Raw genomic sequence first — 12,601 nt, 5'->3', positions numbered from 1 at the left:
TTTTGTTTGTTTTACAGTGTTTTTATTAATTTTGGCTTTAATCTGTTTTTAACAGAAAGAAAACACTGGTATTTTTTTATTGATTTTTTTATGATCCTTTTATTCTGTTTAAAATCTGTTTTTAAGGAGAACATGATGTATTTTAGGATTTGTTTTATTTCTGCTGAGGCAGTAGAAATCTTAATTTTTGTTGTGTTTTACCTTTATTGAATTTTAATAGATTTTATTTGGAATGTTTAAATAAAGGATCTAAAACTGAATTTATTTATTATTACTTTCCCTTATTTAGCACACAGTTTTTATTTACAAAGTGTATTATTTAACCCACCTTAAGCACTTTCTCAAGCACTTTTAATACATTGTCTTTTCAACAAACAGAAGTCATACCTTATTTTATAAACATTAAACTAAGATGTATTCTGTGATCAACAGTTAATTTGAAAACTCTCAATTTCATCACTTAGGATATGACAAGTAGAAATATTTTCATGAAGACTTTAAAACAACCATGATTAGACATAATTACATAGTCTGCATCAATCTTTTAGCTAACACAGAATTCATGATTTATTCTCTATTTACTAGATTTGCATTTCAGTCTATTCTGTTGTGTACACACACTGAAAGTTACCTGGTTTATTAATGTATTCCAAAAAGTCAACATTTCTTCCTATATTTAATACACTTAGAGATATAATTAGTGATCTTTAAAAAGTAGAACATATTAAAATAGAACATTTCAGCTCTAAAAATCTCTTAATTGGGTCAGAACTAAATTTAGTCAGATCTCGCTGGACTATGACTTGTTCAACAAAAACTAAAAAACAAAACAAAACACAAAAGTTGAATTAACTGAAACACATCCTAAATACGTTCTAAATTAAAGTTAATCTTGCTGATGATTTTACACTGTGGATTTTACTCTTATGCTACATGGCTTTGGAGGTAGGGTTGACAGAAAAAAACAATATGTGTATTTTGATGTTATTTTGTTATTTCTTAGCTTTTGTGTGTAGTGGAGTATGCATGGTAATGATGCAGTGAAACAGGAAATTGATTGATAGATACTGATGATTGATGACCCCTGGTCGTGTACATTGTCTCCGGGTTTGTAACAATGTTGGTGGTGCCCAAGGGTCAGAGGGCAGATTACAGTATACTTGGGGATAGGAGATTGGATAACAGGTCTACCTTATGTACAATTATTTTCGCTGTGTACATACAGTATCTAACTTGTGTGTGTACATGTGTATGGTGCATTGTTTGTACTATAAACTGGTGTATAGAGAATAAATGACCAAGCCCCATTGAATACATAAAATACACAACAAGGTGGATATATCCATAACCCACGAAAGCGAAACTCTGAAAGTGCTATGCTGCTACTCTGGGTACTAACTGTGAACACACAAACACGTTGCATTTAAATTAAACCAGTTTGAATTTCTGATAGAGCTGGGAGATTCATGTCACTCGTAGTCAGATCGAGTACAGCTCTGATAGTCATTTTTAAAGTAGCAGCACAGACAGAATAACTCAAAACACAGTAATAATGTAAACAGTAATGAATCTCAATTATTGTAAATAACACATAAAAATAAAATCAATAAATAATGAAAATAGGATAATATTACTTTATAAGTATTGATTCCATATACACAGCGGAAGTAAGACTGTTAGTCATATAAATCAAATCTCTTCCCAAACTATACGGATATGTGAAAAAAAAAAAAGAAAACATTTTATAAAAACTATGTGTCATACTCTATTGTTATTGTATATGTCATATGGACAGAACTTATACACCAAAATAATTCATTTTTATAATGCAGATTTTAAACTAATCTGATGGGAAATTTTATTTGATAGGTTCGCTGTTTCTCATGTATTTTATGAGGTGGAATTTCAAAAACATATTGTGTATAAAGATATTGTTCCCATCAAAAGGTATGTAAAATTATTATATATCAGATCAACCATTGGTGGGCCTCTGCCCACATCACAGAATGTTGGTGGCGCTTGGGCACATTTCGGCACCATACCCTATGGTATGGTTATATATATATATATATATATATATATATATGTGTGTTAAATTAGGGCAGGTATACTGCTATAAGCTTTATATTGACAAAAAAAAAAACAAAAAAACATAACACTACCCATCCCGGTATGATCACTGTACTTAGCTATCCCAAGTGGCGAATTGGGACAGCTAAGCACAGTGGCACATTCAATCTTATCACCACAAACCTGCAAATCCGGTTAAATAATGGCCAGGTGGCCAGTTTGAATGGAGGGACATCTCCAGCTTGTGTAAGAGCAAAATAAAAAAAAGGGATATTGATGAAGGTTATTCTTTAAATTTACCACTTTAATTTGACATATTTATGAACCTGTAATGATTACCCACCCCCAGTATAAAACAAAATCAATAGAAACATTTGCTGTAAAACAACCTTTACCCACTGTGTGACATGTATCAGATAGAACACCGCCACTAACTTTTATTATGCTATACAGATGGTGAAAGCTTGACCAATAAGAGCATAGGACACCTATTTTAATGGTATAATACATTGTTCAAATTTAGGAAGAACAGGTAAGGGCCATATCCCGTACAGTATTTTCTCATAACAACTAATATTGATTTGTCATTCATGGTTCCAAACAGCATTGTTTAGATTGGAAATGTCTCTGACAATCAATATATCCTTCCTGTGAATAACTATGATTGTGCATAATGTTCTAATTTTCACAATGAGCATTTTACTGCTGTTTATGTTTGTAGAATTGAATCAGCCCTGTGTTTTGATCTGCAATGTTTCAGCCCATGGATATTATAATTAAGGTAAATGGTGTCTCATCGCTCTGGATTAGGTGGGCGTGACTGAAACACAACATGAAAAAAAAAGACCATGTGTACTTGGATGGTATCTTGACAGAAATTGATTCATTCCTACAGTATTTGAGTTTAAGAGCACAAGCACGTGTCAATTCTGTTTGTTCAGATTTTTTTTTTTTTTTTATTATGTCATTTATTACATGCTGATATAGCCATTAGCACAAAACTAGCACACTGTAGCCTGCTACTTCATTGTTCCAGAGAAGTTCTGGAAGTTTGCTGACTCAGGTGTGAGTTTTGAAGTGGCATAGTCTTCAGATTCACCACTGACTCCTTGTTCAGTCTCAGAATTAATGTCATTAGGAGCATGACTGCAGCTTGGGTCAAACTGTCCAGGAACCTGTAATAATTGAACACATCCTGTTGCCAACACTTCCTCACCGGACACCATGCTTGACTTTTGTCCAGAGTCTCTGGTTCTTTTAGGACTCATTTCAGATGTACAGTAGAGATGTGAACTATTCTGACAAGTCTGGTTTGGAGAAATAACCTTCCCAGCATCAGGGACAGGAATACAACTTGCAACACCAGATGCACAGATCAAAGCCTTCTCTACAGTGCAGATGTCTTTAACTAAAGGGAGTGGGTCAACAAAGACACACTGTACCACAGTCTCAGAGACAACAATGAACTAAGTGCAAGATTGGCATTTACTGGTTTGTATATAAGGCTAATTTTGAATAGGGCTCACTAAATGACACTGTTTAAAAAAAAAAATGTACAAAAAATGTCCTATTAAGTTCTTTATGTTTTACCCATGCTCCTCAAAGGAGTCTATTTCAATTTTATGTTGCCTTGTCTGCTGGGATTCCAGTGTTGTAGCTATTGTTACATGGTAAGTATGTTAAGAAAAATTAATTAACAGATTTTTTTTTTATTAATAAGAGTCCTACATTTCTGTAAAATTAATTTCCTTTTCTCTTTAATCATTAATCTAAAATTATCTTTCCTTGTTCATGTGAACTAGCTTCAGGCAATTTATTTTCTTAAGCATGTACTTAATGAGTAACCACATTCAAGAATCTGTCAGAAGGACAGTTGCATTTATGTTGACTATAGAACAAAAAAGTCCTAGGAACTATAAATCTAAAATAATCCTAGAACTATAAATTGTGAGAATGTTTTCTTTCTGGTAGAAATAGATTCAACAATATACACATAGTGGAAGGTAAGGGGGAAGACCGGGGCTAGTTGTAACAGTCGGCATTTTTCTTTCTGAATGCGCAATCAGAATGTGTCCAGCTGTTTACAATAGATTGAGATGCCAGACCTCCAAGTGCTAGCAAAGCTACAAAAAGCGTGTATGATTTTGCTTTGCTAAGAGTCTATTTTAGTGATGCTAGAGAGTAAGTAGCGGGGTTTCCGAAAAATATAGCATTATATATCCTCAAGTGTTGCTACAACTGTTTAAATAACGTACCTGTAATGCTTATTTTCATTGTGAACATGATCATACTGAAGTGGGCTCCTAGGACCGTGATCGTGTAAACACGACAAAAAACACTTTTCATTTTGATAACTTACAGGGTCACCAAACATTGCAGTACAGGCTTGAAACACATACAGTATCATTGGATAGGGGAGGGACTCATTTTAACTTCCTAATATTTCTGATATTGTGTCTAAAGGGCAGAGACAGTTTTGGCAGAATGGAGAGACAGAAAAATGCTGTAAATCCAATGTATTTGATATAATTATATTAGAATATGTATTGTTTCTCATGTGTTTTTTTTTTTTTTTTTTTAAACAAAACTTTCAGGAAGTATTGTAACGTCCCTTGGGTCATGGGATAACATGTTTTTATACATGTATCTCTAAGCAGAATACATAATAAAAAATACTTAACTTAAATAAATAAATAAATAAATAAATAAATATTGAGTTGAAAAAAAGGTGAAAAGTTCATATAGTTTCTTTATAATGTTCCCCAGAGTTCTCTGAAAAGATAGGACTCCAGTTCTAAGATGCTACTATAAAAAAAAAAAATAGCTTTTTTGTTGTGAATTTTTATAGGAAGAGAGTCAAATACAGCCAAAAAAACACCTAGTCCTGAAACACCTGGGGGAGCATCCCACTGAAAAATGCTTGGTCCTGAAAGGTTAAAAGTCTGTTTCAAAGCACTTTTCAAAATGTCCGCTCTAGTGCACTGATAAGGATGATTGCCCACATTGTCAAACAGGTAACACAGCAATAACCATCCATAAATCGCTCTTCCTGCAGTGATTTAGAGGACAGAGCTCAAACACCAATGCACTAGAGTGGGTATTTTGAAAAGACCTTTGAAACAGTTTAAAGTTATAAGTGTAAAAAGTTGTCTGGATGTTAACAGTGAAAAGACCAATGACAATAGCAGCATGTGAGGATATATAACACTATATTTTACTTACTCTTTAAGCTACCAACAATTTTGTATTTGTTTGTATGAGATAAGGTTTAAAATATATTTTTTATTTTTTTTATTTTTTTCTGTAATAGTGCTTCTGTGTAACAGGCATTGTTAATTCCAATGCTGAAGTGTCGTTCCAGGCCATGTTTTATAGTTATAAAAATTGATTAAGTGCTTTAGGACCTTGGCGTCGTTTACCAAAAGCTATTTTAACCACACCAACATCGAGTGGTTGAATTCCCTGCGGTACCATCAGGAGGACGTGCATGATTGCTTTACAAAAACTGGTTTCGTTGAATCATCAGCAACAATAAGACACTCTTTCGACCACATTTTTAAAAGGTTATCGATCACGTATCACCTGTTTCTGTTTTCCTGTTGAATTGTAATTGGTGCCATGTTTCAATACGACAGGTAGGCTGGCTATGCCCTATATCTGAAAATACATGAACTACAAAACACAAGGAAAACTTAAAAATGGTCTTGGAAATATGATTTGTGTCTGTGCTGTTATATTACTGACACCACTGTCCCAACCGCTTACATGCATCCAGTCAAAAGTGGATCCAGCGGGAAAGTTTTACATCTGACAAAACATTGTTACAATCTACACCCTCTAGAAGATGCCACCCGTGTTTTAACTGTTACATTCTATGAAGATACATGTGAAAATAAAATAAAAAAATAGTCTATGTATGTGAATTTTTTTGTGTTAACATGAAATAAAAAATGTGATAAAACTATGTGCATGTGATGATTTTGTTCACATCATGTTGCTGGCCAAACAAAAATGTATTTTAGTGTTGACCCTGGTTTGTGTTCTCTATTAAAAAACATACCATATTTCAACTTACCCACGCATTTGAAAAACGATACCTCTAAAAGAATAATAGAGTCAACATAAAAGCCTGAAAAGTTACCATTCCACATATTTCACTTATTTCACACAGAGCTGGCAATATGTTTGCTTGTTGAGGAAAAGTGAAGACCGTGGAAAAAGTAGTCGAAGTCTTCTGTCTCCACTATCTGACAATCACCACCTTGCCTCTGATGTAATCTAAAAGCTTCTGATACATTGTTAGACAGAAAGAAGAATGGGACCAGTTTTGTGTTTCGCATGCAGAGCTTGAAGTGACATGTGACTGCGAAGCTGAATGAAATGAATCAGAAAGTGAGGTGGTAAGATGTCAAGAATGTAAGAAATATACAGGTTCCTTCCAGAGAGCGGAAGAAGAACTGTAGATGTTATGCATTGGAAGTTAAGATCAGAAAAGTGAAAGTGCCTTTTTTATGCTGATAGTTAAAGATGACTGCTATTGTTCCCTGTGACAGAACTATCTCACTTATAGGCTGTGGCCAAGTATCAAAATGGCAAGATGAGTGAAGTGAAAGACAGTAGAACATGTCTCTATAGTTACAAATAAATAAATAATGGTCATCGAAGGCTCATCAGAGCCTGGCAATGGAATTATACTGTAGCCTTTACATGATTTAATAAATGAGCAAAGACTTCTGAAAGAGCTCTTAATCTAATTTGATTGCCACACGGGTCCTCATTATACTGGTAACACATGCAACAGCATACAAAACACAGTTCTATAGGTAACATATTGCCTGTTCCTCAGTATGGGAATGTAACATAACATGTTGATCTGTCTACATGATTCCTTGCAGCTGTATTTATTTTTATGTAAAATAAATGAACAACTCATATTTTTACTCTCACAATCTTGCTCATTTTAAATGCCAATCTTCGAAAACATGCATCTACAAATGTACTGATAAGGTTCACACTAAATAAGCCAATATTTACCATCCTCATTTATATCAGTTAGCATACAAATTAGTTTGTTAATATTTGACCCTGAAATGGTGAAATACATTTTTTCTTATGCAGCACATCAGCAAGGACCATGGTAATTTGTGGCTACACAGTTATTGTAATTGTATATATGTTTTATGGATAATGTAATTAATGTTGGAATACTAACAAAACGCGTTGACTGCAGTTCACCATCGGTAACAATCCAAGACGGGACAGATTTTTTTCACCATGTTAGATTCATTTATGTATCCGTTAGAGTGACAGAAATTAAACTTTGCAGTATGTAAAAAAGGATAAGGCAGGTAAATGGTCTTAATACATATGGGGGGAAAAGCTGACATGGCTTCACTCTCCTGCTCCAGAGCCAAGCTTATCTCTCTTTATACACATCATTAAACGTATAGCCATAACAGATTCTCCCATATCTCTCCCTGGGCAGGTGTTGAACACAGACACCAAACAGCAATGGCTTATGTTGTTGAAGGTGAGAGACGTTTAAGGGATGTGCAAATATAAGAAAAAGCAATAAAACATCATTCTAAATGTCCCTTTGAAGGCATAGTATATACAAATTTATTTGTATTATAAGCAGTTCTGTTACAATATTTTCATTCTTCTATTTGTACAATATTTGCAAAATAGCACTTTCATTATTTTTACTGAAAAACAATACAGTGCCATATACATACAGTACAGGTATAGGCAGAGACAAACATGCATCTATTCTTCCAGCAGTCTCTAAGCTGCTCTATAGCTTTGTTTTTACTGCCGGTTATGCAAATGCCATTATTATTTTTCTGTCCGCTTGGTCTCCTAAGAAAAATTTCCAGTTTATAATTAGGCAAATTGTGTGTTTTTAAATGTGGTGATTTGCCAGTTCTTTAGTTAAATATTATATTCACCTTACTAATTTAATCTTTGTCAGTCTATTTAACATAATTACACATATAGCAGATTTTATACAGATGGGTTGTTAGGCATTTTAAACCTAGTTGGAGTCTCTGATGAGTAAGTATTACACAAAAGCGATTTCCAAGAACATTCTAAATACATGTTGATTGTGTTTTGTGTGGATAATATATTTTCAGGTATAGAGTGTGTAGAATGGAGGTCACTTACCTAGCCTACCTGCCGTATTGAGACAAGACACCACTGGAATATGGGAAGGACATGGTTTCGTTTTTCTGTTGATATAGTACAAGTCACAAGACCCTCAATTTTCAGGTTGATATCCCTGGTCTACAAATGAACCAAACTAAATCACATTCAGTGCCAAATAAGCTGCTCAACCAAACCAAATGTGTATGAACGTAACTATAGTGTTTTTTTGTTGTTGTTGTTTTTTTTTTTTTTTTGGTGCAATTTTATTGTTTTAAAAATAAGAGCAAATAAACCTAACTGTAATGCACAAACAAAGGAAGAGAAGCATTATACACTATGAAAAAAAAAGTAGAGATTCAATGTAACATCCATGAAGTATGGATATTAGGGATCGATCAAATTGTTTCCTCTGTGATAAAATACTTAATTGCAGTGTCTGCTCCAAACAGTAAGTCTCATGTCTTTCAGTGACCTTTGGAAGAAAAAAACATTCCAACTTTCAGTTCTAAATCAAGATTAATGTTGCACTGCCAGCCTGCTGAGGTTTAAAATGTGACCCGTAATAGAAGCTCATTATGTTGCTCAAACTTCAAAGTTTGTAGCTGCATAACTTCTGAGAGTATTAGATCAAATATACATTTAACAGTCAAGTCTCAGTATCCAACCACCTGTTGACTTAAGTAATACAAAATATGGGCTGCTTGAATGCAAACTGAATAAGCAAGTGGCAGAAACCCAATCGAATATAATTATATATATATATAAATATTATATAAGATATATATATATATATATCTTATATATATATGGTTAGAAAAAGATATACCATAGAAAAAGATGCAGACATTTCTTTGAAAACATAGCAAGCTACGTGTTCAAGACCAAAAATCCAGTTATTGGATGCAAATCACTGAACCACTGAACTTTCCTAAAATAATATAGATGTCCTATTATTACTGCTTTTTAGCTTGTAGGTTGCCAGAACGACATTTGCAAGAGGTTCTTTAAAATAAAACAGACAACACAATTTATGAAAAAAAAACTATTATTTAGCAATGTCTAGACAGCAGTTACAAATATTCTGATTCGATAATATTCATATTAGTTCTGTGACAATGTAACACTCACTCATATTAAAACACATTTCTTGAATTCAGAAAGTGACCATGCTGTGCTTTTAACTTTTACCACTGGAACTGAATGAAGCTAAAATGAGAAGTTCTCTTGAAAACAACAACTACATATGTATAAGATAGATAGATAGATAGATAGATAGATAGCTGCAATAGCTCACTGGTCACATAAATAATGTTATTTACATTTTAAAAAGTGAGCAGTGTTTATTGTTTGAATAGTAAGGTTCTTTGGGATAACACATTACTGAGCTCAAGTCAGTGCTGGTAATTGAGTTGAGTTAAAATTGCCAAAATTAGTTGATTAAGAATCTGTATAAATAGCCATTCGATAAGACATGAACTCCAGAACAGTGAAAGATACAATTATGCCCCGCTTGAGTGATGAAGAGCGCCTGATTGCTATCGGCATGATTGAAGGCGACCTGTCTGTGAAAGAAGTTTCCCAGAGAATGAGATGTTCTGCTTCAACAATTAGCAGGCTAGTCCAGAGAAACCAGGACACCGGCTCTGTGAAGGACAGGCCATGCCCTTGAAGGCGCAGGGTCACCACACCAGCCCAGGACCATCATATCCGACTGATCCATCTGCGTAATCATTTTCAGACACAGTGGCTACAGCTTTTGAAATGCACTCAGCAAGGAATCCCGCCCCTGAAGGAGTGTGCTTGTTACATGAACCGTTTGCTGATTATGTCAGTAAAACTGTGTATAGGTGTCGTCAGGCCACTGGGATCTGTAGTTCTGGAGGAGCCTGTAAACAATACAATCACATAGACACACACTCCTGTTTGAGCTACAGCTCCTAGAATGCATACCAAATGTGCCAGTCAGTAATACAAAAATCAGCATTTATTTAATAAATAACATAGTGAAACGTTTAACACTAGAACGACCGCATTATAGGCATACCTAGAATAAACCTGATCAGTTAATTTGTCCGTCATGTTAAAAACTAAATAAATATTATAACGAAAGGACAAACAATTGAATATAAAGTCATAGTTTTATTCAGGAATGTCATATAAAGCATCAACATAATCAAAACATTGCAAATAAATGGACATTTGAACAGAAATGTGTTTATATACAGACATATTATATAATGCGCATCTTCAAAAAACGGTAAAAAATTAAATAAAAAAATATTTGAAAATAAATTTGTGTATATGCAGGTATATCATATAAACTGTACGAATGAAACAATGCAAATAAGTTTTTTTTTTTTTTCAATAAATGGGTGTACATTGCCTACATAACTGAATTGAAGCTATGAGTTTATAACCAGGCATACTATAATTGAAATGATATAAATAAATAAATAAATAAACATTTGTACAGAATGGGTTTCAGTCATTTATATAATGTACATTCACAACTGTATGACTGAAATGATGTAAATGTATGTAGATGTATTGTTTTTAATAAATGGGTTTATATTTCTTACATAACAACGTGCATTTATGTAAGCTATGCGTATAAATACATTCATTCTATAATCAAAATGACATGAATAAATAAACATTTGAATAGAATGGGCTACATTTGCAATTGTTAACACAGTCTGAGTGCTGCCACAAATCACACAGGTACTGCTTTTCAAAATATGCAGTGCATTTACAGCATTGTCCGTTTTTGCTGCATCTGAAGCTTGTTTGGTAAAATTTGCATTAATTCCAAACAATACTTTGCTGTCCAGCGATTCATTTGCAATGTGTATTGGGGTAACAATTAATTTCTTAGAAGAACAAGTGACTTATAGTACCAGTAAGCTGTCAAGGCTGATTGATGGGCTACAGAGGCTCATTGAAACAACAACAATGTCAACAGATAGCTCACTTGAGGAATGCAAACTCATATAATCAAACTTCAATAAGTATGCAATTCCTGACTGATAAACACAAATAATATTGCAACATTTAATTGTTATACTGTTTTATATGTATTTTGTCTTTCTCAGATACAGTATATATATATATATATATATATATATATATATATATATATATATATATATATATATATATATATATATGCTGTGAAAAAGTATTTGCCCCCTGTCTGATTTTCTGCATTTTTGCATATTTTTGACACTGAATGTTATCAGATCTTCAACGAAAATCTAATATTAGATAAAGGGGACCCTGAGTGAACAAACAACACAAAATGTTGATACTTATTTCATTTATTTCTTAAAGAAAGTTATGCAACACCCAATGCCCCCATGTGAAAAAGTAATCGCCCCCTTAGACTCAATAATTGGTTATGCCACCTTTAGCAGCAATAACTGCAAACAAAAGCTTTCTGTAATTATTGATCAGTCTCTCACAGTGCTGTGGAGGAATTTTGGCCTACTCCTTCATGCAGAACTGCTTCAACTCAATGACATTTGTGGGTTTTCAAGCATAAACTGCTTGTTTCAGGTCCTGCTACAACATCTCAATGGGGATTAGGGCTGGACTTTGACTAGGCCATTCCAAAACTTAACATTTCTTATTCTTCAACCATTATGATGTGGACTTGCTTGTGTGTTTTGGATCATTGTTTTGCTGCATAACCCAGCTGCGCTTCAGGTTACGGACGGATGGCCTGACATTCTCCTATAGGATTCTCTGTTACAGAGCAGAATTAATGGTTCCTTCAATGATGGCAAGACGGCCAGGTCCTGATGCAGCAAAGCATCCCCAAATTATGACACTACTACCACCATGCTTGACTGTTGGTATGAGGTTCTTACTGTGGAATGCAGTGTTTGGTTTTCGCCAGACATAATGTGGCCATGTTGGCCAAAAAGTTCCACTATTGACTCATCTGTCCATAGAACATTGTTCCAGAACTCTTGAAGATCATCCAGGTGCTTTTTGGCAAACTTGAGACGAGCATTCATGCTCTTAGTGAGCAGTGGTTTCCACCTTGTTACTCTGCCATGAATCCCATTTTTGCCCAGTGTCTTTCTGACAATGGAGTCTTGAACACTGTCCTTAGCTGAGGCGAGAGAGGCCTGCAGATCCATGTATGTTGTTCTTGGGTTCTTTGTGACTTCCTGGTCAATTTTACATCTTGCTCTTGTTGAGATTTTGGCAGGATGACCACTCCTGGGAAGATTCACTACTGTCCCAAACGTTCTCCATTTGGACAATATAGCTCTGACTGTGGTTTGGTAGAGCTCCAGACTGTTAGAAATGGCTTTGTAACCCTTTCCAGACTGATAGACATCAACACCTTTTTTTTCCGGAGGTGTTCAGGAATTTC

This window comes from Polyodon spathula, chromosome 15, assembly GCF_017654505.1.
Source record: "Polyodon spathula isolate WHYD16114869_AA chromosome 15, ASM1765450v1, whole genome shotgun sequence".
In the NCBI taxonomy this organism is placed as follows: Eukaryota; Metazoa; Chordata; class Actinopteri; order Acipenseriformes; family Polyodontidae; genus Polyodon; species Polyodon spathula.
The sequence above is the reverse complement of the archived record's forward strand: the minus strand, read 5'-3'. Positions refer to the sequence as shown.